The sequence below is a fragment of the Ranitomeya imitator genome, chromosome 2, assembly GCF_032444005.1.
Source record: "Ranitomeya imitator isolate aRanImi1 chromosome 2, aRanImi1.pri, whole genome shotgun sequence".
Classification (NCBI taxonomy): domain Eukaryota; kingdom Metazoa; phylum Chordata; class Amphibia; order Anura; family Dendrobatidae; genus Ranitomeya; species Ranitomeya imitator.
The window spans coordinates 758,770,330-758,782,622 of record NC_091283.1 but is presented as its reverse complement, the minus strand read 5'-3'; the positions used below and the strand labels follow the sequence as shown (position 1 = coordinate 758,782,622).

The following is a 12,293-nucleotide window of genomic DNA, read 5'->3' as shown; positions in this document are numbered from 1 at the left end:
ATGTTCTGGTAGGGTTAATATGGATGGCCTCTCTTTCAAGATGGAAGGGGTATTTATACTCGCTGCTAGCTGGGGTTCCTTGTCAGCTATACATTCTGTTTTGGTTTGTGTGCCTGACTCGGAGTGTATGTTCAGTTTGCACTATGTTTACCTTGCTTTCTGTTCATTTCTCTGTTTGCTATTCTGGATTCCTGACCTCTGGCTTTGCTTCTGACTATCCCCACTGTCTCATCCCTTTGGTACCATGTGATCTGTCCCAGATCTCTGTTTGTTTGGTATTTCTCGAAGTATTTATCTCTTCTCTGTTCCCTGGCATCTGGCTCTGCCCCCTGACCTCCTCCCACTCTGTCACATGTCTAAGATCCTGTTGGTTACCTGGTCACTCTGTCACATGTCTAAGGTCCTGTGGGTGACCAGGTTAGTACCAGGCGATTAACTCACTCCGTGGCTGCTGTGTACAGCTCTCTCCGCAGCATTAATACCCGGGAGCCGTGACACCGAATAACCAAGTAGCTGGAATTGCATACAGGAACATCTGCACAGCATATGGGCAAAGTCCCCTGTTGTGAATTCTGCTCTTGGGCTCCCTCCGGTGGTTATGAGTGGTAGTGCTGCGGTAGTTGGATCGCAGCATTTATCAGGTGTATCTATTTTTTGCAATTTGGGCTGGGCTATATAGCCTTGCTTGATCCTTAAGTCAGTGCCAGTTGTCCATTGTTTTTGGAGGATTCACATCCCTTCTGGTCTCTCCTGTTTGCTGTGCTTTTCTTCAAAGATAAGTCCTGGCTTTGTTTTTGCTGTCCACCTGCTGTGGACCTTATAGTTCTGTGCATTTTCATGTTTTTGTCTTGTCCAGCTTAGTCTGTGAAGGATTTTTTGCAGCCTAGCTATTTCTCTGGAGATGCAGATATACCCTCCATGTCTTTAGTCAGATGTGGTGTTTTGTATTTTCTGTGGTGGATATTTTCTAGTGTTTTAATACTGACCGCATAGTACTCTGTTCTATTCTTTCTTTTTAGCTAGTATGGCCTCCTATGCTAAATCCTGATTTCATTTCTGCGTATGTTATTTCCCTCTCCTCTCACAGTCAATATTTGTGGGGTGCTGTCTTTCTTTTGGGGATTTTCTCTGAGGCAAGATAGGTTTCCTGTTTCTGTCTTTAGGGGTAGTTAGTTCTTAGGCTGTGTCGAGGGGTCTAGGGAGTGTTAGGTACCCCCCACGGCTACTTCTAGTTGCGCTGTTAAGTTCAGGGTTTGCGGTCAGCACAGGTTACACCTTCTCCAGAGTACGTCTCATGCTGCTCCAAGGCCACCAGATTATAACAGTACAACTGGCCAACAATGAGTTAATTGCATCTCAGAAGAAGGGAGGAAAGATTTTGAGCCATTTTTTTTCCTTAGCCTGTTTGGTATGTTCCTCCCTCTTAATCTCTGGGTGGCTGCGGAACCTAGTAATAACATGAGTGTTCAGGAGTTAGTTTCTCGTGTGAATCAGCTTGCTGCAAGGGTACAGGGTATTTCAGAGTATATTGTTCAGACTCCTGCCTTAGCACCTAGGATTCCCACTCCTGATTTATTCTTTGGTGACAGATCCAAATTTTTGAGTTTCAAAAATAACTGTAAACTGTTTTTTTGCATTGAGACCCCGGTTGTTATGGACCTGGTGGTTAGGAGCACCTGGAACGACCTGATGGTTAAACTCACACAGGACAAGCTCTGGGAAGTGGGAGCTCTGCTGACCGCAACCCCTAATTCTATCACACAACTAGAAATAGCCGTGGAGCATACCTAACTCTACCTAGAAGCCTCTTCACAGCCTAAGGGCTAACTAGCCCTAGAGATAGAAAATAAAGCCTACCTTGCCTCAGAGAAATTCCCCAAAGGAAAAAGCAGCCCCCCACATATATTGACTGTGAGTAAAGATGAAAGTCACAAACACAGAAATGAAACAGGTTTCAGCAAAGGGAGGCCAGACTTACTAAACAGACTGAGGATAGGAAAGGTATCTTTGCGGTCAGCACAAAAAACTACAAAAAGACCACGCAGAGTGTGCAAAAAGACCTCCGCCCCGACTCACGGTGCGGAGGTGCCACTCTGCATCCCAGAGCTTCCAGTTAGCAAGGCAAAATCATGATAGCAAGCTGGACAAGGAAACAATGAACAAATAATTAACTAGCAGGGACTTAGCTTCTGCTGGAGTAGACAGGTCACCAGAAAGATCCAAGAGCGAACTGAACCAGTACAAGAACATTGACAGCTGGCATGGAGTAACGATCAGAGTGGAGTTAAATAGAGCAGCCAGCCTAAGACTAAACTAGGTCACCTGTGGAAGGAACCTCAGAACCAGCAGCTCCACTGACAGCCACCAGAGGGAGTCCATGGACAGAACTCGCCGAAGTACCATTCATGACCACAGGAGGGGGTTCGATAACAGAATTCACAACACCCGGTCTTCTGGAGATCCCATTCAGCAGGTTAAAAACATATCCCTGCTGCGTGGTGACCCACAGGATTGGGCATTTTCCCTGGAAACTGGCAATCCTGCTTTGCTTAATGTTGATTCTTTCTTTCAAGTATTGGGGTTATTGTATGATGAGCCTAATTCTGTGGATCAAGCTGAGAAAATCTTGCTGGACCTGTGTCAAGGTCAAGAAGCGGCAGAATCGTATTGCCAGAAATTTAGAAAATGGTCTGTACTGACTAAATGGAATGAGGATGCCTTGGCGGCAATTTTCAGAAAAGGTCTTTCTGAATCCGTTAAAGATGTTATGGTGGGGTTCCCCACGCCTGCTGGTCTGAGTGATTTTATGTCTCTGGCCATTCAGATTGATCGGCGCTTGCGCGAGCGCAGAGTTGTGCACACTGTGGCGTTGTCCTCTGAGCGGAGCCCTGAGCCTATGCAGTGTGATAGGATTTTGTCTAAAGCTGAATGTCAAAGATTCAGGCGTCAGAATAGGTTGTGTTTTTACTGCGGCGATTCTGCTCATGTTATTTCTGATTGCCCTAAGCGTACAAAGAGACTCGCAAGTTCGGTTACCATCAGTACTATACAACCTAAATTTCTGTTATCTGTGACCTTGATCTGCTCATTATCATCATTTTCTGTTATGGCATTTGTGGATTCAGGCGCCGCTCTGAACTTAATGGACTTAGAATTTGCCAGACGTTGTGGTTTCCCCTTGCAGCCTTTGCAGAGCCCTATTCCTTTAAGGGGCATTGATACTACACCGTTGGCTAAAAATAAACCTCAGTTTTGGACACAGCTGACCATGCGCATGGCGCCAGCCCATCAGGAAGATTGTCGTTTTCTGGTGTTGCATAATTTGCATGATGATATTGTGCTGGGTTTTCCATGGTTACAGCTACATAATCCGGTGTTAGATTGGAAATCTATATCTGTGACTAGTTGGGGTTGTCAGGGGGTTCATGGTCACGTTCCTTTGATGTCAATTTCCTCTTCCCCCTCTTCTGAAATTCCTGAGTTTTTGTCAGATTTCCAGGATGTATTTGATGAGCCCAAATCAGGTTCCCTTCCACCACATAGGGACTGTGATTGTGCTATTGACTTGATTCCAGGTTGTAAGTTCCCTAAGGGCCGACTTTTCAACCTGTCTGTGCCAGAACATGCCGCCATGCGGAGCTATATTAAGGAGTCTTTGGAGAAGGGGCATATTCGGCCATCTTCTTCACCATTGGGAGCAGGTTTTTTTTTTGTTGCCAAGAAGGATGGCTCCTTGAGACCCTGTATTGATTATCGCCTCTTGAATAAGATCACGGTCAAATTTCAATACCCGTTGCCTTTGCTTACTGATTTGTTTGCTAGGATTAAGGGGGCTAGCTGGTTTACTAAGATTGACCTTCGAGGGGCATATAATCTTATTCGTATTAAGCAGGGTGACGAATGGAAAACTGCATTTAATACGCCCGAAGGCCATTTTGAATACCTTGTGATGCCATTCGGACTCTCTAATGCTCCATCTGTGTTCCAATCCTTCATGCATGATATCTTTTGGAGTTATCTTGATAAATTCATGGTTGTATATTTGGATGATATTTTGATTTTTTCCGATGATTGGGAGTCTCATGTGAAACAGGTCAGGATGGTATTTTAGATCCTCCGTAATAATGCTTTATTTGTGAAGGGGTCAAAGTGCCTCTTTGGAGTGCAGAAGATTTCTTTTTTGGGCTTCATTTTTTCTCCCGCATCTATAGAAATGGATCCGGTTAAGGTTCAGGCCATTCATGATTGAATTCAGCCCACATCTGTGAAGAGCCTTCAGAAATTCTTGGGCTTTGCTAATTTTTATCGTCGTTTCATTGCCAACTTCTCCAGTGTGGTTAAACCTCTGACCGATTTGACGAAGAAAGGCGCTGATGTGACGAATTGGTCCTCTGCGGCTGTTTTTGCCTTTCAGGAGCTTAAACGCCGATTTACTTCTGCCCCTGTGTTGCGTCAGCCGGATGTTTCTCTTCCATTTCAGGTTGAGGTTGACGCGTCTGAGATTGGGGCAGGGGCCGTTTTGTCTCAGAGGAATTCTGATGGTTCCTTGATGAAACCGTGTGCCTTCTTTTCTCGGAAGTTTTCGCCTGCAGAACGCAATAATGATGTCGGCAATCGGGAGTTGTTGGCTATGAAGTGGGCATTTGAGGAGTGGCGACATTGGCTTGAGGGGGCCAAGCACCATATTGTGGTACTGACCGATCATAAGAATCTGATTTACCTCGAGTCTGCCAAACGGCTGAATCCTAGACAGGCTCGATGGTCCCTGTTTTTCTCCCGTTTTGATTTTGTGGTCTCGTACATTCCTGGTACTAAGAATGTTAAGGCTGATGCCCTCTCTAGGAGTTTTTTTCCTGATTCCCCTGGGGTTCTTGAGCCAGTCGGCATTCTGAAGGAAGGGGTGATTCTTTCTGCCATCTCCCCTGATTTACGACGGGTTCTTCAAGAGTTTCAGGCTGATAAACCTGACCGCTGTCCAGTGGGGAAACTGTTTGTTCCTGATAGATGGACTAGTAAAGTGATTTCTGAGGTTCATTGTTCTGTGTTCTGGCCATCCTGGGATTTTTGGTACCAGAGATTTGGTTGGTAGGTCCTTTTGGTGGCCTTCTTTGTCGCGGGATGTGCGTTCTTTTGTGCAGTCCTGTGGGATTTCTGCGCGGGCTAAGCCTTGCTGTTCCCGCGCTTGTGGGTTGCTTTTGCCTTTGCCGGTCCCTGAGAGACCTTGGACGCATATTTCTATGGATTTTATTTCAGATCTTCCGGTTTCCCAGAGGATGTCGGTTATCTGGGTGGTTTGTGACCGGTTTTCTAAGATGGTTCATTTGGTACCTTTGCCTAAATTGCCTTCCTCTTCTGATTTGGTTCCGTTGTTTTTTCAGTATGTGGTTCGTTTGCATGGCATTCCGGAGAATATTGTGTCCGATAGAGGTTCCCAGTTTGTGTCTAGGTTTTGGCGGGCCTTTTGTGCTAGGCTGGGCATTGATTTGTTTTTCTTCCGCATTTCATCCTCAGACAAATGGCCAGACCGAGCGAACTAATCAGACTTTGGAAACTTATTTGAGATGCTTTGTGTCTGCTGATCAGGATGATTGGGTGGCTTTCTTGCCATTGGCCGAGTTTGCCCTTAATAATCGGGCTAGTTCTGCTACCTTGGTTTTGTCTTTTTTTGTAATTTTGGTTTTCATCCTCGTTTTTCTTCAGGGCAGGTTGAGCCTTCTGATTGTCCTGGTGTGGATTCTGTGGTTGACAGGCTACAGCAGATTTGGACTCATGTGGTGGACAATTTGGTGTTGTCTCAGGAGGAGGCTCAACGTTTTGCTAACCATCGTCGGTGTGTTGGTTCCCGGCTTCGGGTTGGGGATTTGGTCTGGTTGTCTTCCCGTCATGTTCCTATGAAGGTTTCTTCCCCTAAGTTCAAGCCTCGGTTTATTGGTCCTTATAGGATTTCTGAGATTATCAATCCAGTGTCTTTTCGTTTGGCCCTTCCAGCCTCTTTTTCCATCCATAATGTGTTCCATAGATCTTTGTTGCGGAAGTATGTAGTGCCCGTTGTTCCCTCTGTTGATCCTCCGGCCCCGGTGTTGATTGATGGGGAGTTGGAGTATGTGGTTGAGAAGATTTTGGATTCTCTTTTTTCGAGGCAGAGGCTTCAGTATCTGGTCAAATGGAAGGGTTATGGCCAGGAGGATAACTCTTGGGTTGTTGCCTCCGATGTTCATGCTGACGATTTGGTTCGTGCCTTTCATTTGGCTCGTCCTGATCGGCCTGGGGGCTCTGGTGAGGGTTCGGTGACCCCCCTCAAGGGGGGGTACTGTAGTGAATTCTGCTCTTGGGCTCCCTCCGGTGGTTATGAGTTGTAGTGCTGCGGTAGTTGGATCGCAGCATTTATCAGGTGTATCTATTTTTTGCAATTTGGGCTGGGCTATATAGCCTTGCTTGATCCTTTAGTCAGTGCCAGTTGTCCATTGTTTTTGGAGGATTCACATCCCTTCTGGTCTCTCCTGTTTGCTGTTCTTTTCTTCAAAGATAAGTCCTGGCTTTGTTTTTGCTGTCCACCTGCTGTGGACCTTATAGTTCTGTGCATTTTCATGTTTTTGTCTTGTCCAGCTTAGTCTGTGAAGGATTTTTTGCAGCCTAGCTATTTCTCTGGAGATGCAGATATACCCTCCATGTCTTTAGTCAGATGTGGTGTTTTGTATTTTCTGTGGTGGATATTTTCTAGTGTTTTAATACTGACCGCATAGTACTCTGTTCTATTCTTTCTTTTTAGCTAGTATGGCCTCCTATGCTAAATCCTGATTTCATTTCTGCGTATGTTATTTCCCTCTCCTCTCACAGTCAATATTTGTGGGGGGCGGTCTTTCCTTTGGGGATTTTCTCTGAGGCAAGATAGGTTTCCTGTTTCTGTCTTTAGGGGTAGTTAGTTCTTAGGCTGTGTCGAGGGGTCTAGGGAGTGTTAGGTACCCCCCACGGCTACTTCTAGTTGCGCTGTTAAGTTCAGGGTTTGCGGTCAGTACAGGTTCCACCTTCTCCAGAGTACGTCTCATGCTGCTCCAAGGCCACCAGATCATAACAGCCCCCCTAAGACCAGGTGGGAAACCCCAGAGAAAATAGTGGAGAATGAAAGGGCTAAAATCCTGTGGGACTTCAAGATCCAGATGGATAAGCAGATGTTGGCTAACCAACCAGACATTGTGATAGACAAGGATCAGAAGACAGCAATGATAATAGATGTGGCCGTACCAAGTGACAGCAACATCAGAAAGAAGGAAAATGAGAAGCTGGAGAAATACCAGGGCCTCAAAGGGGAACTGGAGGAGAAGGCAACAGTGATTCCAGTGGTGATAGGAGCACTTGGACCAATGACCCCTAAGTTGGGAAAATGGCTACAACAGATCCCAGGAGCAACATCTGAACTCTCTGTCCAGAAAAATGCAATACTGGGAACAACTAAGATCCTGCGCAGAACCCTCAAACTCCCAGGTCTCTGGCAGAGGACCCAAGAATGAGAAAGGACAACAAAGACCACCCCCATGGGGGGGGGGGTGAGAAGGAAGTTTTTTATAAAAATCCACAAGTAATATTCATGGCAAACCTGCCCTTTTTTCCATAGATAATCATAACTTACACCTCATTACAATAGATATAAAAAGATATAAAAAGAGAGGTATATTACCTCTATTAAAGAGAGGCAAATTACTTAATGTAATTTGACATTATTTCACCAATGATGACACAATGATTGACATTTGTTCATTTAACAAACATCTTTGTTCATTTACCCATTGTGTCACCTGCCTTTAGCACTGCCAGCCCCTATGATAGCAGGGGTGTTTCACCCGCACCACAAACCATGGTTGTGAGGTTACACTTCAGTTGATCACTGCTCCGCAAGATGTGCACAATGCAAAGGTTATAATACATTTTGGATTGCTCTTTAAAATAAAATAAAGTAAGCAATGCACAGCCTCTGGCAATATGCTTTACATTACAGTAGACGATATCTGTCAAACCTGATGTTGACCATTATATATGAGAAGGCAGCAGAGAACACAGACAAGTCTGGGCAGGAGACTACTACACCCATTGTACAGCTACATCCAAGATTTCTTCCCTGGGCCGTTTTCTATTTGTTACAGCAAGCCTCTAGACCTAAGGAAAGAATGACATATTCAAGCCACTGCTGTAGATATCCTGGGGGCACGTAACTGTCCCCCTAGTCGGGACTTGTAGAACTATTCATCATACAGGTATGCTAACCTATAAACCTATAAAATAGACGGTACTCTGCATGAACTGATAATCCATGACACGATTAATTCACATGGCCATGGTGGTACCTGCTGGTGCTTCTTCATGCAAAATCAAGTAACAATCAAAAAACATCTGTGGTCCTTATTTATAATATATAGAGGACAGATGGAATAACAAAATTCTTCCTCGCCTGGTCCATAACTCCAGAAGGAAGAAGGAGCACCATTTCAAAAGCTAAAACAGGTTTCCCCTTTTAGTGCTGGTAAACACTACTAACCTCCCCTTAAGAGGAAGACTTGAACCCTGATTCAACAAGGTATTTTCAACAGAAATCTGGTGGAAAACACTGATCAGTCGCAAAACTTTTGTGCAACTGGAGGTTGCACATAAAATGTCCTAACTTCTGGCTTTTTTTTATGACAGTTTCAACAGGTGGCATGGGGGGGTCTAACGCCACAGCCTGTCTCATTCTTCATGAGATGTGGCATTCCTTACTCCAGAAATGTTACTTCAGTCACTGAATAAGATTTCTGGCAAAGCAAACACAAATTTTCGGAAGCACCTAATTCATTAAGAGGCATAATGAATCTTAATCAGCACATTTGACTCCAGCACGCCCCTTCATCAGACTGGCATGAACAACACCGATCTTAATGAATTAGGGTCTATTGACAGTTAGCTGCTTATCAGAGGAGGGGGTGGAGTCGGACCAGTGCTTACTCACTGCTATAGTCCAGCAGTGTTCTCCTAGTGATAAAACCTTCAATGTAAGTAAACAACAACACACATCATTTAATTCAGTGTCTCAGTTGCTACATCATGCTGCCCTCAGATTACATAGCAACAACCTGCGTACAAATTCCCTTTAAGTATGGGGCAATCTGATGTCAGGATCAGTAAGAGCTGCCAGTGACGCCATCATATATCTAGTGATGTGTAACTCCTTTTGTACAGGTTAGAGGGTCTACTTTTGTTCATAGTGCACCCTGGCCACTTTCAACAATGACTAATTTTTCAGTGCAAATTCTTGGGCTTCTCCTGACAACAATTATAGGAGGGATATTATACATACACTGCACAAAAAATAAAGGGAACACTAAACTACCACATCCTAGAATGAAATATTTCAGTTGCAAATCTTTATTCATTGCATAGTGGAATGTGTTGAGAACAATAAAACATAAAAATGATCAATGTAAATCAAAATCAATATGTCATGGAGGTCTGGATTTGGAATGGTACTCAAAATCATCAATGTGTGTGTTGCCTCCATGTGCCTGTATGACATCCCTACAACGCCTGGGCATGCTCCTGATGAGGCAGGGGATGATCTCCTGAGGGATCTCCTCCCAGACCTGGACTACAGCATCCGCCAACTCCTGGACAGCCTGTGGTGCAATGTGATGTTGGTGGATGATGCAAGACATGATGTCCCAGATGTGTTCAATCGGATTCAGGTCTGGGGAACGGGCGGGCCAGTCCATGGCTTCAATGCCTTTATATTGCAGGAACTGCTGAAACTCCAACCACATGAGGTCTAGCATTGTCCTGCATTAGGAAGAACCCAGGGCCAACCACACCAGCATATGGTCTCATAAGGGGTCTGAAGATCTCATCTCGGTACCTAATGGCAGTCAGGCTACCTCTGGCGAGCACATGGAGGGCTGTGCGGCCCTCCAAAAAAAAGAGACCCCACACCATTACTGACCCACTGCCAAATCGGTCATGCTGAAGGATGTTTCAGGCAGCAGATCGCTCTCCACGGTGTCTCCAGACTTTGTCACGTCTAACATGTGCTCAGTGTGAACCTGCTTTAATCTGTGAAGAGCACAGGGAACCAGTGGTGAATTTGCCAATCCTGGTGTTCCGTGGCAAATGCCAATCATCCGGCACGGTGTTTGGCTGTGAGCACAACCCCTATCTATGTACAACAGGCACTCAGACCATCCTCATGGAGTCAGTTTCTAACCATTTGTGCAGACGCATGCACATTTGTGGCCTGCTGGAGGTGATTTTGCAGGGCTCTAGCAGTGCTCCTCCTGTTCCTCCTTGCACAAAGGCTGAGGTAGCGGTCCTGCTGCTGGGTTGTTGTCCTCCTACAGCCCCCTCCACGTCTCCTGGTGTACTGGCCTGTCTCCTGGTAGCGCCTCCAGCCTCTGGACACTACATAGACAGACACAGCAAACCTTCTTGCCACAGCTCGCATTGATGTGCCATCCTGGATGAGTTGCACTACCTGAGCCACTTGTGTGGGTTGTAGAGTCCGTCTCATGCTACCACGAGTGTGAAAGCACAACCAACATTCAAAAGTGACCAAAACATCAGCCAGAAAGCATTGGTACTGAGATGTGGTCTGTGGTCCCCAACTACAGAACCACTTCCTTATTGAGTGTGTCTTGATAATTGCCAATAATTTCCATCTGTTGTCTATTCCATTTGCACAACAGCATGTGAAATTGATTGTCAAACAGTGTTGCTTCCTCAAGTGGACAGTTTGAATTTACAAAAGTTTGATTTACTTGGAGTTATAAATATATACAGTACAGACCAAAAGTTTGGACACACCTTCTCATTTAATGACTATGAAAATTGTAAATTCACATTGAAGGCATCAAAACTATGAATTAACACATGTGGAATGATATACTTAACAAAAAAAGTGAAACAACTGAAAATATGTCTTATATTCTAGGTTCTTCAAAGTAGCTACCTTTTGCTTTGATGACTGCTTTGCACACTCTTGGCATTCTCTTGATGAGCTTCAAGAGGTAGTCACCGGAAATGGTCTTCCAACAATATTGAAGGAGTTCCCAGAGATGCTTAGCACTTGTTGGCCCTTTTGCCTTCACTCTGCGTTCCAGCTCATCCCAAACCATCTCGATTGGGTTCAGGTCTGGTGACTGTGGAGGCAAGGTCATCTGGCGTAGCACCCGTCATTCTTTCTTGGTCTAATAGCCCTTAAACAGCCTGGAGGTGTGTTTGGGGTCATTGTCCTGTTGAAAAACAAATGATGGTCCAACTAAATACAAACCAGATGGAATAGCATGTCGCTGCAAGATGCTGTGGTAGCCATGCTGGTTCAGTATGCCTTGAATTTTGAATAAATCCCCAACAGTGTCACCAGCAAAGCACCCCCACACCTCCTCCTCCATGCGTCACAGTGCGAACCAGGCATGTAGAGTCCATCCGTTCACCTTTTCTGCGTCGCACAAAGACACGGTGGTTGGAACCAAAGATCTCAAATTTGGACTCATTAGACCAAAGCAGAGATTTCCACTGGTCTAATGTCCATTCCTTGTGTTCTTTAGCCCAAACAAGTCTCTTCTGCTTGTTGCCTGTCCTTAGCAGTGGTTTCCTAGCAGCTATTTTACCATGAAGGCCTGCTGCACAAAGTCTCCTCTCAACAGTTCTTGTAAAGATGTGTCTGCTGCTAAAACTCTGTGTGGTATTGACCTGGTCTCTAAACTGAGCTGCTGTTAACCTGCGATTTCTGAGGCTGGTGACTCGGATAAACCTATGCTCAGAAGCAGAGGTGACTCTTGGTCTTCCTTTCCTGGGGCGGTCCTCATGTGAGCCAGTTTCTTTGAAGCGCTTGATGGTTTTTGCCATTGCACTTGGGGACACTTTCAAAGTCTGCCCAATTTTTCGGACTGACTGACCTTCATTTCTTAAAGTAACGATGGCCACTCTTTTCTTTACTTAGCTGCTTTTTTCTTGCCATAATACAAATTCTAACAGTCTATTCAGTAGGACTATCAGCTGTGTATCCACCAGACTTCTGCTCAACACAACTGATGGTCCAACCCCATTTATAAGGCAAGAAATCCCATTTATTAAATCTGACAGGGCACACCTGTGAAGTGAAAACCATTCCCGGTGACTACCTCTTGAAGCTTATCAAGAGAATGCCAACAGCGTGCAAAGCAGTGATCAAAGCAAAAGGTGGCTACTTTGAAGAACCTAGAATATAAGACATTTTCAGTTGTTTCACACTTTTTTGTTAAGTATATAATTCCACATGTGTTAATTCATAGTTTTGA

General features: G+C 45.0%; 1 protein-coding gene across 3 annotated transcripts in view; it reads right to left on the bottom strand.

Moving 5' to 3' along the window:
- NUDT13 (nudix hydrolase 13) overlaps positions 1–12,293 on the bottom strand; it is a 132,058-nt gene that overhangs the window by 12,530 nt on the left and 107,235 nt on the right. The gene's annotated exons all lie outside the window — the stretch shown is intronic.